Here is an 18,425-nt window from a genome sequence, read left to right on the forward strand (position 1 = left end):
GTTAGGTTCCCAGAATGTCAAGTAATCAAATTAAGAAAGGCTTTATTATGCTGGATTTCAAAAAGGATCCCAAATGCAAGATAAAGAGTTTTTTGTAAATCTTTCATTAATTGGATACTTTCTTTGATCAGTATTGACAAGTTGGGTTGAAGGGCCTGTTTCCATGTTGTATAACTTTTTGACTATTCTCAGAGTACAACATTCCACCAACAGCCATCTGCTCTCACTCTCTCTCTCTCTTTCAATTGACAGTATCCTGAATGTGGTGCCAGTAAACAAAATCATCCCTGTCTAGTAGTTGCAGAACTCTTTTAACAACATTACTGAGTGAATTGAACAAACAACAGATGAAAATGGGAGAAAGAGAAGTCCCAAGGCTCTGGGGAAAATTGTAGCATTGCATGAAGTCACAGAGAGAAGAAGCAGCAAAGACTGAAGTGAAACATGAGCGTTTGTAGATGCTGTGATTGTAATAAGAACACAAAACTGCTGGAGAAACTCAGCTGGTCATGCAGCATCCATTGGAGGTATGAGCATAAAACGGGCAGGTGCCTGAATACAAGGATTGAAGTGAGCTTTAATGTGGATGTGAATTTTAATTTAGATGATTAGGGGGATGAGAGACCAATAGGCCTTTTTATCGTGGGGAAAAAAAGCAAACCTAAAGACGGATATTCTCCATCTTTACATCGCTTCACTTCAGAAAAGCTCTGAGGGCGGACTCAGAAGGCAAACTCTGATCCATCTAGAGCAGGGGTGTCAAACTCAAATTCACAGAGGGCCAAAATTAAGAACTTGGACTAAGTCGTGGGCCAAACTAAATATTTATTGAAAATTTTCAACAACATTTGCATGTTTTCTCTTCTTTCAACATATGTAATGTTAAACTTTTTCTTATTAAAATAAATGTTTAATAATAGTTTTGGTTAAACTCTTTCCAGAAGAAGCATTAACAAATGAGAAATAAAATATTCAATAAATAATATTTCTCTGTAGCCTTTAAGCTCCTTTTAAATGTTTTTTTTCACAAGCCAACAAGTCAAAAAAATAACAACTTGCTTCAATGAAAATCCAATCTTTCAACTATGAACAGTCCAAAGTTAACCAAAGAAAATATTAATCCAAGCTTAGCTTGCTCCACTGTGATTTACTCTGATGCACCTGGGTCTAAACCAGATATTTGGCATCTCTTCTTAGTTGCAAGTTCATCAAACTCTGGGGTCAGAGTTTGCCTCCCACCTGTCTTGAAAGGTCCTGTTTTCTGTCTTTGGTTTGGCCATTTTCCGTAAGGGGTTTATTACGTGTGAGTTGGGCGACAGGTCGCAGATGCTAAGGAAAGTAAAGAGAGGAGGTGGGGGCGATTAGCGGGCTGACGGGCCGGCGCCAATGCATTTGCAAAGCATTCTGGGATTTGTAGTATTAGCTGTGCATGCGCTCTACTGATGCGGCGGCCAGCGGGCCAGCTCTAATACATATTTGATATGATCTTGCGGGCCAAATATAATTATATCACGGGCCAAATTTGGCCCGCGGACCTGAGTTTAACATGTGTGATCTAGAGGGTGCACTCAGAGCTCGCTCTGTCTCCTCCATAAAGCAATGCCGCTGAAAGCAGCTGCCAAGGGGTGGGCTGATGATGTAATCATCCCGCAACTCAGAAGGATGATTTTTAAAATTGTGTATGTGCACTTGGCAGCAAACGTTGCACAGGAAATCTGCCTGAATCTTAAGACTGCTTGAACGGATCTCCACCAGCGCTCTTACCTGCTCTTTGGTCGCCATTTTGGATGTAGGCCACTTTCCTTTCTTGGTATGTATGTTTAACATCACGGCATCAGCCTGCGCTACTGCACCACTTGCCCCACGTACCTCAGCTCCAGAAGACGGCACCCGACGCTGCTCAGTATGAAGGCAATGCTGGATCAGCCTTGTACACCTTCTCTATAAAAAGTAAATTCACCTTTATTTTTTCGTTGAGCCAATTTTAATATGTGGTTGGCCCATAAAAAGGGCTAATGTTAGTGATTGAGCCAAGGACGGACAATGACTGGTGCAGGATAAGATCAGCAGAGTGAAATTTTGTCTGAACTGTGAACTCAGAGGGGGAATTCTTGGAGGCCACCAACAGACCATGTAAAGGGCTGACAGTGACAAAGTTGTGGTCAATTTATCAATAGCTGATGGGCTGTAGCAGTGGAAGAGATTAGAACCACATTACAGAGGTGATGCTGATGTGACGGGGAAGATACTGGCTTGGAAATTCAACTCAATGCATATAGGAAACCAACATTCAATTCAGCCTGAAATAGCCAAGGTGGCAAAATTTTGCAAGTGGCTCCAAGCAGATCTTCCTCTTTTCAAAAAGAGGCAGTTAGCAGTTAGTGCAACGCTGTTACAGCACCAGTGACCAGGGTTTGAATCTGTTGCTGGTCTGTAAGGAGTTTATACATTCTCCCTTTATCTGTGTGTGTTTCATTGGTTTCCTCCCACTGTGCAAAAATAAACATACCAGGGGGTGTAGATCAGTTACGTGTAATTGGGCGGTACAAGCTCATGGCCCAAATTTAAATTTAAATGAAGTCATAGTCATCCTCCATTGTCCCTGCATTCTAATTATTTATACATTAAATTCCTTTCAGGTTTGGAGATCTTCCAGCATTTTACCATTGTTTTTTTTTTGTTTTTTTTTAATTTTTTATTTTTCACACCATAAATCACGTTAGCCATGATATACACTTTTTCTTTTTCACACATATACAGTGACTTTTTCTCCCCCCCCCCTCCCTCCTCCCAAGCCACCCCCCCACCCCCCCCCCTCATCCATTTTAGGTATACAATCTAGGTTGCATTAAGCCAGTCAGACAATGTTGTCATTCAACAAAAATACACCAGAAATTCTACTGAGTCCATTCTTTTCTTTTCTTCTCCTTCCATCAACTTAGGTAATGTTTGTTCCCGGTAGGTTTTCGCTATTGTATTTAATGTAAGGCTCCCATACTTGTTTGAATATTTCAATATTATTTCTTAAACTATATGTTATTTTTTCTAATGGAATACATTTATTCATTTCTATATACCATTGTTGTATTTTCAAATTATCTTCCAATTTCCAGGTTGACATAATACATTTTTTTGCTACGGCTAGGGCTATCTTAACAAATCTTTTTTGTGCATCTTCCAAGTCAATTCCAAATTCTTTATTTTTTATGTTACTTAGGAGAAAGATCTCTGGATTCTTTGGTATATTGTTTTCTGTTTATTTAATATCTGATTGAGATCATCCCAAAATTTTTCTACTCTCTCACATGTCCAGATTGCATGAATTGTTGTTCCCCTTTCTTTTTTACATCGAAAACATCTATCAGATACTGTTGGGTCCCATTTATTTAACTTTTGCGGTGTAATGTATAGTCTGTGTAACCAATTATATTGTATCATACGCAGCCTCGTATTTATTGTATTTCTCATCGTTCCAGAACATAATTTCTCCCATGTTTCCTTTTTTATCTTTATATTTAAATCTTGTTCCCATTTTTGTTTAGTTTTACCATTTGTTTCCTCATTCTCCTTTTCTTGCAGTTTAATATACATATTTGTTATAAATCTTTTGATTAACATTGTATCTGTAATCACATATTCAAGGTTACTTCCCTCTGGTAAACTCAAATTGCTTCCTAATTTATCTTTCAAGTAGGATCTCAGTTGGTAATATGCCAGCGCTGTATCTCCAGTTATATTGTACTTATCTCTCATTTGTTCAAAGGATAAGAATCTACTTCCTGAAAAACAATTTTCTATTCTTTTAATCCCTTTTTTTTCCCATTTTCTAAAGGAAAGGTTGTCTATTGTAAAAGGGAGTAGCTTATTTTGCGTCAATATTAGTTTTGGTAATTGATAATTTGTTTTATTTCTTTCTACATGAATCTTCTTCCATATATTGAGGAGATGGTGTAATACTGGAGAAGTTCTATGTTGTACCAATTTTTCGTCCCATTTATATAATATGTGTTCAGGTATCTTTTCCCCTATTTTATCTAATTCTAATCTCGTCCAGTCTGGTTTTTCCCTTGTTTGATAAAAATCTGATAGGTACCTTAATTGTGCGGCTCTATAATAATTTTTGAAGTTTGGCAATTGTAAGCCTCCTTATTTATACCATTCTGTTAATTTATCTAGTGCTATCCTCGGTTTCCCCCCTCTCCATAAAAATTTCCTTATTATTTTCTTTAACTCTTTGAAGAATTTTTCTGTCAGTTGTATTGGCAATGCCTGAAATAAGTATAGTATCCTTGGAAAAATGTTCATTTTAATACAGTTTATCCTTCCTATCAATGTTAGTGGTAGCTCTTTCCAATGTTCTAAATCGTCCTGCATTTTACCATTGTTAATCTTAATACACTCAAGGCTAGATTATCTCCTAACTTCCAAGGTAGAGAATCCCAAAGATTCGCCACCTCTTGGGTTGAAGTGTTTCTGCAGTTAAAATTAGCCTCTCTCATACCTGCGACAATTCTTCCCCCCCCCCCCCCCCCCACTTTCTACTTTCCTTTCCTCACTTCTTTGGCTTGGCTTCGCGGACGAAGATTTATGGAGGGGGTAAAAAGTCCACGTCAGCTGCAGGCTCGTTTGTGGCTGACCAGTCCGATGCGGGACAGGCAGACACGATTGCAGCGGTTGCAAGGGAAAATTGGTTGGTTGGGGTTGGGTGCTGGGTTTTTCCTCCTTTGCCTTTTGTCAGTGAGGTGGGCTCTGCGGTCTTCTTCAAAGGAGGCTGCTGCCCGCCAAACTGTGAGGCGCCAAGATGCACGGTTTGAGGCGTTATCAGCCCACTGGCGCCTCCTGTTGGAGCTCTGCACAGAACAGCGGCTTGTCATTACAAACACCCTTTTTCAGCAGAGGGACAGCCTTAAGACCACCTGGATGCATCCCCGATCCAAACACTGGCACCTCCTGGACTACATCCTGGTGCGAGAAAGTGACAAACAAGATGTGCTCCACACCAGGGTCATGCCTAGCGCGGAATGCCACACTGACCACCGGCTGGTTCGCTGCAAGCTCAACCTTCACTTCAAGCCAAAGCCCAGGAACAATAAAGCCCCCAGAAAGAGGTTCAATGTTGGAAAACTGCAGTCAGACGAAGCGAGAGGAAACTTCCAGGCAAACCTCAAAGCAAAGCTCGATGTTGCAACCCGCCTCACGGACCCGTCCCCTGAAACCCTCTGGGATCAGTTGAAGACTACCATACTGCAATCCACTGAAGAGGTACTGGGCTTCTCCTCCAGGAAAAGCAAGGACTGGTTTGACGAAAACAGCCAGGAAATCCAGGAGCTGCTGGCAAAGAAGCGAGCTGCCCACCAGGCTCACCTTACAAAGCCGTCCTGTCCAGAGAAAAAACAAGCCTTCCGTTGCGCATGCAGCCATCTTCAGCGCAAACTCCGGGAGATCCAAAATGAGTGGTGGACTAGCCTCGCCAAACGAACACAGCTCAGCGCGGACATTGGCGACTTCAGGGGTTTCTACGAGGCTCTAAAGGCTGTGTACGGCCCCTCACCCCAAGTCCAAAGCCCGCTGCGCAGCTCAGACGGCAAAGTCCTCCTCAGCGACAAGATCTCCATCCTCAACCGATGGTCAGAACACTTCCAATCTCTTTTCAGTACCAACCGCTCAGTCCAAGATTCCGCCCTGCTCCAGCTCCCTCAACAGCCCCTAAGGCTAGAGCTGGATGAGGTTCCCACCCTGGATGAGACATATAAGGCAATCGAACAACTGAAAAGTGGCAAAGCAGCAGGTATGGATGGAATCCCCCCTTTCCTCACTACAACCCTGTTTTTCTACCCACCCCCTATTGCTGTTCTTGCCAGGCAGGGAAAAGCCAGTCCTCCAACACTATTTTGCATTTCACCTCACATTTTTCAAATCTCCAGAGAGCATTAATCCATCCCACTTAATCTTGGCTGATAAATCCTTTATCATCTCAGAAATAAATCCAGGGGCAGGTTTAAAATCAAGCCAGGGTCATTAGCAAGCCCAGCACCCACACATACAAGACAGCAAGGTGTGGATGTCCACACAGCTTTTCATCAAAAATAGGTAAACCACAGTTGGCTATCTATCATAAATATACATAGAACACTGGAAACTTTCTCTGTCCTCCAAGCCCAATAGTTTAGGACTATCTGTCTTCAGGTGAGATTGCTAACAAAGTAACTGTCCTAGCCTCTTTTATACTGCAAAGTTGCAGTATTCCCATAGACATGACCCGACTTGTATGTTGACACAGAACTGAAAAAAGCCAGCTCCATGAGTCAAATATACTCCATCGTTGAGATTACCTAACTAGGTGGATCGAAGACAGGTAAGTCTAGACCAACTCCCCCCCACCCCCCCCCCCCCCAATCCACCTTGCGATTCTTTCACACAGCGCTCGAAAGGTGGATAAAACCTGGCTTTCAAGTTCTGTGTAATAGGGGTGTGGTGAACAGCTGTATTCCTGATTACCTGCCCCATTCTGTGACTGTACCTGTGGCCCCTCCCTTTTTGATCTTGTATAAAGCCTCTAACACCTTGACCCTTCCCTAGAATGCCCAGGTCATGGCACCAATTCCCCGTCCATTGTGAATAAAAGCCTGTAAATCAGTGGTGACTCATTCTCAGCTTCGCGAATTATTCACTGCACATCAAGGGGCTAAAAAGGATCCAATTTTTCTCAGTCAATGCAATGTACTCCCCTGCTAGATTTATGTTCAGTTCAATTATTTTTATTGCTAATTTCATGTTGGAAACATGAGTCTCTTATAATTTAATCGCAGCAAAAGAATACATTATTATTTAATTCAGTTTGATGTGAATGCCATAATCTCATGTGGAAAAACTGAAACACATTCCTTCAGGTTATGTCTCCTGGTATCACCTTTCCTGTTTGTTCTATTTGACACAGCGGATTGACAGTTCACTTTTCTGTTGTCGGAATAACAGACAGTTCAAGGTTCACATTGATACTTTTATCAATTGATTAAATCAAAGCGATTTCAATACCTTCCCATCAGTGACACATGTTTGAATATGAATGTTTGCAGTGAAGTTACCTCCATTCTACATTCTGATGCAGATTATAAATTCCCCTCCCATCAGTTCCATTTTCTCTCTTGTCCAAGCACGCTGAATTCTGAGTAACTCAGAGAATGCAATGTTCTGTCCATCAGAGATTTTGTGTAAACTTTTTTTTTAATGCACAGTCTTCAGAGTGATAAAGGAGCGATGTCTTAACAGCAGCTACAAAATCTAAAAGAAGTCATCAACACTAGTAAAGGATTAAAGCTACAGACCAACTGGACATTTGGAACAACCCACTTAAATAGGGTGAATTGATTGAGTGGTTGAAGAAATAAATAAAAAGGAGCAAAGGGCTCCTTTTTACAGAAAAAAAAATGTACTTTTTGCTTTCAGTCAAAGTGCCTTGAAGAAAAAAGTACCAGGCATACAAAGGAAACTTTTATTCATAGTTAAATAATAATTAAAGGACTAGTTTTACCTGTTATAAAATTATAGAAAAACCTGTCTGTCAGGTTTACTGAACTTTTCTTTCTTTAGTGCAGCTGCCCGAACTGGAAAAGGAACACAAACTGGGTTTGCAAGCATGAGCTAAGAATGTTTTGTACCATCCTGCTGCCTTCATACATCCTGTGGAACTTCATCAAGGATTCGGGTGGGAAGAATAAGTTAAACAAAAGTACATGAAATCCTTTTCCAACAAGTAATCTGGAACAGGTATGTGACATTTCTTATTATCTACAGCTCGCATCTTTTCTTGTTTTCTTTGAAGTGTGCTTCGAGTGGAATCATTTGGATTATCTGTGTAATGTTGCTTTTCTTTTGAGTCTTTACATGACTGTACCAATGCCTTTGCAAAAATTTGGAGATGCCATCACCACTCAATGTTGCCATATTACAATGTATTGAGGTGAAGTGTTGATGATTCTGAACAGATTATTTTCTCCTCTAATGTGGGTATTATTTAATATTGATACAACCAATGGGAGTAACTTTCTGGAGCCAAATGACAACCAGCAGTATCTCCAAAAGAAAAAAAACAATTTTCTTTTAAAGGTAAATTCACGCATTTTTCAAAGATTTTCCAATGCTACAAAAGACATTGGTGTTTAGAACATAAGAGACCAAAGGCAAAGTGGGCATGTTCCATCATGTAGTCAAGACAATATAAACTTGCTGCTTTCCAGAGCTGGTCTTGCAGAAACTTGCATATGACAGAGGATTTCATTTCCTGTCAGATTAAAGAAATTGGCAATGATTGTGCATTTTGGCTTTTTTTGTTGCATACAAGATTGATTAAAAAATTCTTTAAAGATTGGGAGACAGAAGTAAAAATTGGATTAAAAAAATAGAAGTCAAAGGGAAGAGCATAGTTTAATCATTCTAATATGACCTGTGATGTTAAAGGTGATGCTGAAATGTATATTTTTTCCTTTACCTTCCTGGGAGCACCTCCATCACTCCCTCCTCCCCATGATCCTCAAACTATTTTTTCCTTGGAAATACTCCTAACTCACTGACTGATATCTGTGATGGTGGTGGGTGGGGGCATTCTACTTATTGACCAATTACTCAAACATTTGCGTGTTTCACAAAAAAAAACCCCATGGTGATCATCCAAACCCTTTGCCCTCACTTGTTTGATAAATGTTTGAGTAAAACAGACTTTCAGTTAAGCAAGCAAACTTGACTCGAGCAAAGGCAAAAGGCAATTTTTTTTTTGTTAAGGTAGTTTTTTTAAAATTTCACATTGTTAATAGTTTGAAAGCGAGTATTGATTTTAATTTCACGTTTTATTGTACTGTAAATAGCACTATTTTTTGAACTCCAGTCGATGGTGATTGTATTTCATTCGCTGGTTTACTGGTACAACGACAATAAAGTGAATCATGATTATTTTCAATCAAAAATATCTGCTTGGGACAATTAATTGAGGCCATTTTGACGCAAATGAAATTAATTTAATGAGGGAGGAAGGGAAGAGTTGAACAACATATTTATATTGTGTGTTGACGTCTCAAAGTGTTCCACAGGAACTTAACAAATCAACTATGTATGTATTAGACCAAATGCTTGTTCAAGTATTCACCTTGTCATCTAAAAAGGCAAGGAATTACATAACTACGTTCCCAGATTGTTAGCATGAGAGGAGCAAAGAGGTGTGCAAGAGGCAGAAATAGAAATTGATTACAAAAATTTAGTTGCTGTTGATAGGTAGAGACTTGTGCATTATATTGATTTATTAAAACCAATTGAATTTGTGGGTTTTTATATTGAATAAATGAAAGATTTTAAAAATACGTGAAAACGGTAGACTGAAGTCAAAGAAAAAGGTGATCGACAACCCTTCTCATCAGCAGAGGTCAAGGATCAGGTCAATCTCCAGTCAATCTCCAGGTCAATCTCCAGTGTTTGCTCAGAGGGACAAGTGGCTTCCGCTGGAAAAAAAAACTCAGTTGCTCCTGTCACTTTCTTAGTTCACAAATATGATCAATATTTCCTACTCATGTGAGATATTGCAGTTCTTTACTACTGGTTGAATCTGAAAATGATTCCATTAAAAATATGAACACTGCTTTCATATTTGAACAAAAATTATAGAAAGGTGCTTCATTAAAAGCTTGGAAATAAATTTTGAAATGATTATTTGAAATGTCATACCATTAAATATTGAACGCTTGTTTTTCTTTTGTTGAATCTGTTACTAGTGACATTGTTACCATTTAGATTTAATACTTAAACCTTTTGGCCACATCAAGAAGGCAGTTTTGCACAAAACTTGCATTTGTGTCAGAACAGGGGCTATTATCATTAATCGCAGAATTATAGTCCAGAAATAACATGAGATGAACACCTCACATTCCCCTCTGCTTCACAAATTGGTAAAGATAACATTGTCAAAACATTACAACCAGCTAAAAGTGAAAATAATCACATTTACTTATCTAAACCACAGTAGCAGTGTTCTTCTTTGGCTTGGCTTCGCGGACGAAGATTTATGGAGGGGGTAAAAAGTCCACGTCAGCTACAGCGGAAGATTGCTTGAGTCATAGCTCTTCCAAAAGACCTAAAGTGTTCATATTCTTAGATCTTTTAATGGAGACTCTAATGGAATGTTTCATGATGGAATAGTTCCAGGAAATTCTTCTCGAGTCATCTGATTTTAAATTCTTCAATCCAAATCACAGAAATAAAATTCTCAAGTTCCAGGCTAACTTTAAACTACCTTTGTTTTTGAACCTCAAACTTTTTTTCACTTTAAGCACTAACAACTTTGACAATAAACTGTTTATTGAAGAAGTAAAGCAACTGGTGTGCCCAATGAACATCCCAGCTCAAATCACAGGGACTGGTTCATTTTGTAGAAGTTGGATCTAGAACCTTCCCATATTGTTAAGCAGAATTGCCCATCCAGAAGAAGTTTAGAGGGCCCAATCTAAGCCATTCATCCTAGTGATTTTCCACAGAGTAACTCAGCCTACTAAAACAGATGTAAGTTATATTGAAGACAGGTTGATCCTTCTGCAGTCAATTGTTGTTATAACTTTGGCTGCAAATTAGAAAGGGAACAACTTCTAACTCTGGCAGGCTTCAGCAGGATTATATGAGGCTGAATTCCTGGAAAAAATCTGCTCGCCAACCTTTCCTAATGTCCTGGCTCTCTGTGATAGAAGGAAGGAAGGGGCTATCAGAGAGTTATCTTTCTTTGCCCTGCCCTCTCCCCTCTCACTTCTCAGTTTCAGTCTCCTCTACTCTCCTTCTTGTATCTACCTATTACCTGTGAGTGTGTGCTCCTCTCACTTCCCCTTCCCTCTCCCCTATTCCAACTTTTTCATTCCAACGTCCCTGATTTTCAACATTCCTGATGATGGGCTCAGGCCTGAAATGTCCATTGCCTTTTACTTTCTATGGATTCCATGTGACCTGCTTATGGATCCCATGTGACCTGCTGTGTTCCCCCTGCACTCTGGTGTATTGTTGTACACTCCAACTGTGTTATAAACCATACAGATTCATTGCTTAGCACAAGGTAAACATAAGATAGTATACTCAGGAGCATACACTGCATAAAAGAGGAAATATTATGTTTTACATTTTTACATGTAAATTAAAAAATTTAATTTTATAAATTTAAAATGTAATATAAACAGCATGGTAATAGGCCTTCTGGTCCACGAGCCCATGCCGCTCAAATACCCCAATTAACCAACAACATGAAAGATGGGAGGAAACCAAAGCATCAGGGGAAAATCCATGCAAATACAGAGAGATCGAATAAACTCCTTAAAGACAGTCCCAGATTCAAACCCGGTGCTGGGCACCACCAGTTGCCCCAATAGTTACAATGACAAAGACTGAGAGGAACGATAGGCTTTATTGTACAGAAGAATTGAGCTAGCCTGGATCCAAACTAGGAAAGTGCAGGGAAGGGAGAGGTGGCCCGACCTTTATGGCCTGGGTCCCAGGGGAAGAGTCCAGGTAAGAGTGTCATCACGGGGCGGGGCAGCCTGAGCCTGTAATAGTGTTGCAATAACCAATATACTAACCATCTTCTAATAGGAAAATATAAAACAGTGCATGACAGAAACTAATAACAAAACATCACAAGAAACATTTTGTGATAAATTTGTGAAACAAAAGCAGAAAGCACTGGTATACTCATCAGGTCAGGTGGCGTAAATGGGGAGAAAAATACCATTAATGTTTCAGGTTAATGGGCGCTTGCCAGAATGGAAAAAGTGAGAAAACAAGTCTGTTCCAAATTGCAGATAAGGGAGAGAGATAATAAAGGGAATGTTTGTAATTGAGTGAGGCCCAGGTTTGTCCAGGAAATTCAATGCTTTTGGAATCAACATGTATGGGAGCAGTTAGGAAGTCAAGTTTATTGTCATCTGATTGCACAAGTACAAAAGTGTTCTCCAGTCCTCAGTGCAAAAAAAGCAGACATACAACCAAGCATAATACACATACAGACATCAATACATATGCAGGATAAATATTTCAGCTCTGTAAATAAATAAAATTTGTTTCAAAATATGGAGAGTCTCAGATGGTTAATGTGAGCAGTTCCTTTGGTTGTTCAAGTGTGTTCAAGAAGGATTCCTGACACAGTATGTAGTCTGACGGGTTGCATTTCAACCCCAGGGGGACCAGGATTCTGGCAGGGATGTTTGCTAGGGTTACTCAGGAGACTTTAAACTAGAATGGCTGGGGGAGGGAACCAGCAAGGAGAAGGTTAGAGTGGAATCCGAGAAAGCTTGTAGACAGTGTTTGAGGGGGGAAAGGCAGGTGATAGAAAAGGGGGATGCTCTTTACGAAGATGGACAGAGGTCGATTGCAAAAGATCATAAGAGAGGTGTTGGTAAAGATAGGGGCAAACAGGAAGTAGAGTGGGAAATCTCTAAAATGCATACATTAGGAGCATTGTAAGGAAGATTGATGAGCTGAAGGTATGGATTGACACTTGGAAGTATGACGTGGTAGCGCTTAGTGAAACATGGTTACAGGAGGGATATGACTGGCAGCTAAATATTCCTGGATTTAGTTGCTTTAGGTGTGATAGAACCGGGGGGGAGGGGCAAGAGGGGGTGGGGTTGCACTACTTGTTAGAGAAAATATTACAGCGGTGCTTCGGTGCGATAGAATAGAAGGCTCGTCCAGGGAGGCTATTTGGGTGGAATTGAGGAATGGGAAAGGGGAAGTAACAATTATAGGGATGTATTATAGACCACTGAATGGGAACGTGAATTAAAGGAACAAATTAATAGGGAGATAGCAGATATTTGTAATAAGCACAGGGCAGTGATTGTGGGGGATTTTAATCTTCCTAATATCGATTGGGAAACCCATTCCGTGAAAGGGCTGGATGGGTTGGAGTTTGTAAAATGTGTGCAGGATAGCTTTTTACATCAATACGTGGAGGTCCCATCTAGAGAGGGAGCTGTGTTGGATTTACTGTTGGGGAATGAGATGGGTCAGGTGAGAGGTATGTGTGGGGGAGTACTTCGGGTCGAGTGATCATAGTACCATTAGCTTCAAGGTAATTATGGAAAAGGATAGATCTGGGCCCAGAGTTGAGGTTTTTGAGTGGGGATAAGCTAGGTTTGAGGAGATGCGTAAGAATTTACAAGGGGTGGATTGGGACAATTTGTTTTCTGGGAAGGATCTAATAGAGAAATGGAGGGTCTTTTAAAGGAGAGATTTTAAGAGTACATAATCTTTATATACCTGTTAGGTTGAAAGGTAAGGTCAAAAATTTGAGAGAGCCATGGTTCTCAAGGGATATTGAAAACTTGGTTCAAAAAAAGAGGGAGTACTACAATAAATATAAGAAACAGGGAAAAAAGGAGATGTTTGGGTACTATATTAAATGTAAAAAAGAATCTTAAGAAAGAAATTAGAAAAGCTAAAAGAAGGTATGAGGTGGCTATAGCAAGCAGGGTGAAAATAAATCCAAAGGGTTTCTACAAATATGTAAATAGCAAAAGGAAAGTGAGAGATAAAATAGGTCCAATAGAGAATCAGAAAGGTCAAATGTGTGTGGAGACAAAAGAGATGGGGGAGGTCTTGAACAATTTCTTTACCTCAGTATTTACTGAGGAGAAGGATATTGAACTGTGCAGGGTAAAGGAAGCAAAGGAGGTAAATATGGAGACTATGGTGATTAAGAAAGAGGTAGTACTGGAGCTTTTGAAACATATAAAGGTGGATAACACTCCAGGTCCTGACAGGATTTTCCCCAGGACCTTGAGAGAAGTTAGTGAGGAAATAGCAGAGGCTCTGGCAGTGATTTTTCAAATGTCATTAGAGACAGGTATCGTGCCAGAGGATTGGCGTGTTGCGCATGTGGTTCCTTTGTTTAAAAAGGGTTTGAGGAGCAAGCCTAGCAATTATCAGCCTGTAAGTTTGACGTCTGTGGTAGGTAAATTGATGGAAAGTGTTCTTAGAGATAGTATATATAAGTATATGGAGGGATAGGGTCTGATCAGGGACACTCAACATGGATTTGTGTGTGGAAGGTCATGTTTGACCAATCTTGCTGAATTTTCTGAAGAGGTGACTAGGAATGTTGATGAGGGTAGAGCAGTGGATGTTGTCTATATGGACTTCAGTAAGGCTTCGATAAGGTTCCGTATGGGAAGTTAGTTAAGAAGGCTAATTCCTTGGGTATTAATTTGGAGATAGTCAAATGGATTCAACAGTGGCTGGAAGGAAGGTGCCAGAGAGTATAGTAGATAATTGTTTGTCAGGATGGAGGCCAGTGACGAGCGGTTTGGTATTGGGACCATTGCTGTTTGTCATATATATTAATGATTTAGAGGATGGGGTGGTAAATTGGATTAGTAAATATGCAGATTATACTAAAATAAGGGGAATTGTGGATGATGAAGAGGGTTTTCAAAGATTGCAGAGGGATTTAAACTGCTTAGAGGAGTGGGCAGAAAGATGGCAGATGGAGTTTAATGATGATAAGTCTGAGATGCTTCATTTTGGAAAGAATAATCAAAGCAAGACATATGTGGTAAATGGGAGGGCATTGAGCAGAAAGATCTAGGAATAATAGTGCATTGTTCCCTGAAGGTAGGAGCGCATGTGGATAGGGTGGTGAAGAAAGCCTTTAGTATGGTTGCCTATATAAATCAGTGCATAGAATATAGGAGTTGGGAAGTAATGATGAAACTGTACAAGGCATTGGTGAGGCCAAATTTAGAATAATGTGTGCAGTTCTGGTCACCGATTTATAGGAAGGATATTAACAACATAGAGAGAGTGCAGAGAAGATTTACAAAAATATTGCCTGGGTTTCAGCATCTGGAATACAAGGAGAGATTGAGCAAATTAGGTCTTTATTCCTTGGAATGTAGAAGGCTGAGAGGGGATTTGATAGAGCTGTTTAAGATAATGAGAGGAATAGATAGAGTTGATGTGGAAAGGCTTTTCCCATTGAGGTCATGGGTTGAGAGTTGACAGGCAAAGGTTTAGGAGTAACATGAGGGGGAACTTCTTTACTCAGAGAGTGGTTACTGTGTGGAATGGACTTCTGGGAAAGGTGGTGGAGGCAGAGTCAATTTTGTCATTTAAGAAAGAGTTGCATAAGTATATGGGTGGGAGAGGGATGGAGGGATATGGGCAGAGTGCTGGTAAGTGGGATTGGAGGAGTGTACTTGGATCAGTGCAGACTAGAAGGGCCAAATTGGCCAGTTTCCATGCTGTAATTATTATATGGTTATATGGTTATATATAAAGAGGAAGAAGGAAGCATACATTAGATATAGGAAGTAGGAAACAGGAAGGGCTCACGAGAAATATATGGTAGCCAGGAAGGATCTTAAGGAAGGGCTTATGAGAGCTCAAAGGGGGCATGAGAAAGCCTTGGCATATAGGATTAAGGACAATCCCAAGGCGTTCTATGCGTATGTGAAGAACAGAAGGATGATGAAAATGAAGGTGAGGCCACTAAAGGATAAAGGAGGCAACATGTGCCTGGAGGCAGAGAAGGTTGGGAAGATCCTAAATGAATATTTTACATTTTACATCAGTATTCACAAGAGTAAGGGACCTTGATAATGGTGAGATCAAAATTGAACAGGCCTGTGTGCTTGTCAATGTGGAGATAACTGGGCCAGTAGCTATAATCTTTGAATACACTTTGGCCACAGGGGAGGTGCCGGAGGATTGGAGAATGGCAAATGTAGTCCCCTTGTTTAAAAAAGGTAATATGGAGAATCCTAGGAATTGTAGACCAGTGAGTCTTACATTAGTGGTGTGCAAACTATTGGAGAGGATTCTTAAGGATAGATTCTATGAGCATTTGGAGAAGTAGAGTCTACTCAAGGATAATCATCATGGTTTTGTGAAGGGAAGGTCGTGCCTAACAAGCCTAATTGAGTTTTTTTTTGTGGAGGTAACAAAAGAAATTGATAAGGGTAGGATGTTAGATGTGGTCTACATGGATTTTAGCAAGGCATTTGACAGCGTCCCCTATGAAAGACTCATCCAGAAAATCATGAGGCTGAGATCAATGGATAAAAAATTGGCTTGTAGGAAGAAAGCAGAGAGTAGTAGTGGAAGGAAAGTATTCTGCCTGAAAGTCGATGACTAGTGGAGTGCCTCAAGGATCATTTCTGGACCCCTGCTCATTGTGATTTTTATAATTGCCTGGATGAAGAGGTGGAAGGATGGGTCAGTAAGTTTGCGGATAACACGAAGGTTGGAGGAGTTATGGATGGAGCTGAAGGTTGTTGGTTACAAAAGGATATAGACAGGATGCAGAGCTGGGCAGAGAAATGACAGATAGTGTTCAATCCGGTTAAGTGTAAGGTGATGCATTTGGGAAGGAGAAACCAGAAGACTGAATACAGGGTTAATGGTCAGTTACTTAAGGGTGTGGATGAACAGAGGGACCTTGGGGTTGAAAATCCATACATCCCTCAACATCACAGCCATGTTGAGTTAAGAAGACCTATGGGATGCTGGGCTTCATTAATAGGGGGATTGAGTTCAGGGGTAGAGAGGTAAAGGTAAAGGTTCCATTATTGTCATGTAATACTACAGTTAGAATGTAACATATGTGAAATTCTTTAACTTTTGATAACTGTAAGGCAGACAGAGAGTCACCACTTTGTCCAGCGCCCCTCACAGAAACCTACAGCACCTGGTGTTCCTAGGTGGTCTGCTCAGCTTCTGAGATCAGACAATTCCAAGCATATTCAGGCTATTAGATCCTGCCATGTTGCAACTACAAATCTCTGGTAAGACCACACCTCATTAAAGAAAGGATGTGGAAGTTATGGAGAGGGTGCCGAGGATGTTTACCAGGATGTTGCCTGGATAGGAAAGTAAGTCTTAAGAGGCAAGGTTAGCAGAGCTGGGACTTTTCTGGAAGAGAGGATACTTGATTGAGGGCAAGAACAGCAAACAGCAGAGGTCATAGATACAAAGTGAAGAGAGGGAAGTTTAGGGGAGACATCAGGGGTAAGTTGTGGGTGCCTGGAATACCTTGCCAGGGATGGCGGTGGAGTTTGAAACATTAGGGGCACTTAAGAGACTCTATAGAGGGTTTCAGGGGAGGGAGGATTTAGTTCTTTCTTTTGGAAGGAATGTACGGATCGGTACAACATGAAGGGTCGAAGGGCCTGTACAGTGCTGTAGTGTTCTATGTTCTCTTGATTATTTAGTGATGGTGTAAGTTGAATTTTCTCAACAAAAGATGGTTTGTCCCGAGCTGAGGTACAATCTTGTTTAATTATTCCTGTTTGGCAGGCCACAATATTTACCATCCAAATTTACAAATCTAACATAGGAATTTATCTAAACCTTTGTCAATTTTTCATTAAGGGTGGAACTCAGCTTTTAATATTTAAATCTGAGCAGGATCTACTTTCAACCTCATCATCTGTCATATGACAGAGCAAACCAACCACTCAGTGGACACTCAGTCCCGTTTCTACCCATTTAATTTAGGCAGAGCTGGCCAGGCTCTGTAATAGGTAGGCATTCCAGTCACCCCATTACTTTGCATGTTAATTTTCTGTATTACACAGTCAGTTGTTTGCACTTTTCTTTGTTTACATTTCTCTCTTTTGTATATGTATCTCGTCAAGTTTATTGTCATCTTGTCTTCTTTCTTTCTTTGGCTTGGCTTCGCGGACGAAGATTTATGGAGGGGGTAAAAAGTCCACGTCAGCTGCAGGCTCGTTTGTGGCTGACCAGTCTGATGCGGGACAGGCAGACACGATTGCAGCGGTTGCAAGGGAAAATTGGTTGGTTGGGGTTGGGTGTTGGGTTTTTCCTCCTTTGCCTTTTGTCAGTGAGGTGGGCTCTGCGGTCTTCTTCAAAGGAGGCTGCTGCCCGCCAAACTGTGAGGCGCCAAGATGCACGGTTTGAGGCGTTATCAGCCCACTGGCGGTGGTCAATGTGGCAGGCACCAAGAGATTTCTTTAGGCAGTCCTTGTACCTTTTCTTTGGTGCACCTCTGTCACGGTGGCCAGTGGAGAGCTCGCCATATAATACGATCTTGGGAAGGCGATGGTCCTCCATTCTGGAGACGTGACCCATCCAGCGCAGCTGGATCTTCAGCAGCGTGGACTCGATGCTGTCGACCTCTGCCATCTCGAGTACCTCGACGTTAGGGGTGTGAGCGCTCCAATGGATGTTGAGGATGGAGCGGAGACAACGCTGGTGGAAGCGTTCTAGGAGCCGTAGGTGGTGCCGGTAGAGGACCCATGATTCGGAGCCGAACAGGAGTGTGGGTATGACAACGGCTCTGTATACGCTTATCTTTGTGAGGTTTTTCAGTTGGTTGTTTTTCCAGACTCTTTTGTGTAGTCTTCCAAAGGCGCTATTTGCCTTGGCGAGTCTGTTGTCTATCTCAT

The 18,425-nt window shown here is 40.9% G+C and overlaps 1 protein-coding gene across 3 annotated transcripts in view; it reads left to right on the top strand.

Annotated features, from left to right (window-relative positions):
• The first annotated feature begins 7,191 nt into the window (after window positions 1-7,191).
• The window catches only part of rbbp8l (retinoblastoma binding protein 8-like), a 71,045-nt gene continuing 59,811 nt past the window's right edge, over window positions 7,192-18,425 (top strand). For 2 of the 3 annotated variants that reach the window (XM_069884117.1, XM_069884119.1), the window contains exons 1-2: window positions 7,192-7,359; window positions 7,591-7,767. The gene's annotated coding sequence lies outside the window, so the exon portion shown is untranslated. The remainder of the gene's footprint in view (window positions 7,360-7,590; window positions 7,768-18,425) is intronic. The other variant, XM_069884118.1, reaches the window with a different exon arrangement.

Source organism: Narcine bancroftii, chromosome 6, assembly GCF_036971445.1.
Source record: "Narcine bancroftii isolate sNarBan1 chromosome 6, sNarBan1.hap1, whole genome shotgun sequence".
NCBI lineage: Eukaryota > Metazoa > Chordata > Chondrichthyes > Torpediniformes > Narcinidae > Narcine > Narcine bancroftii.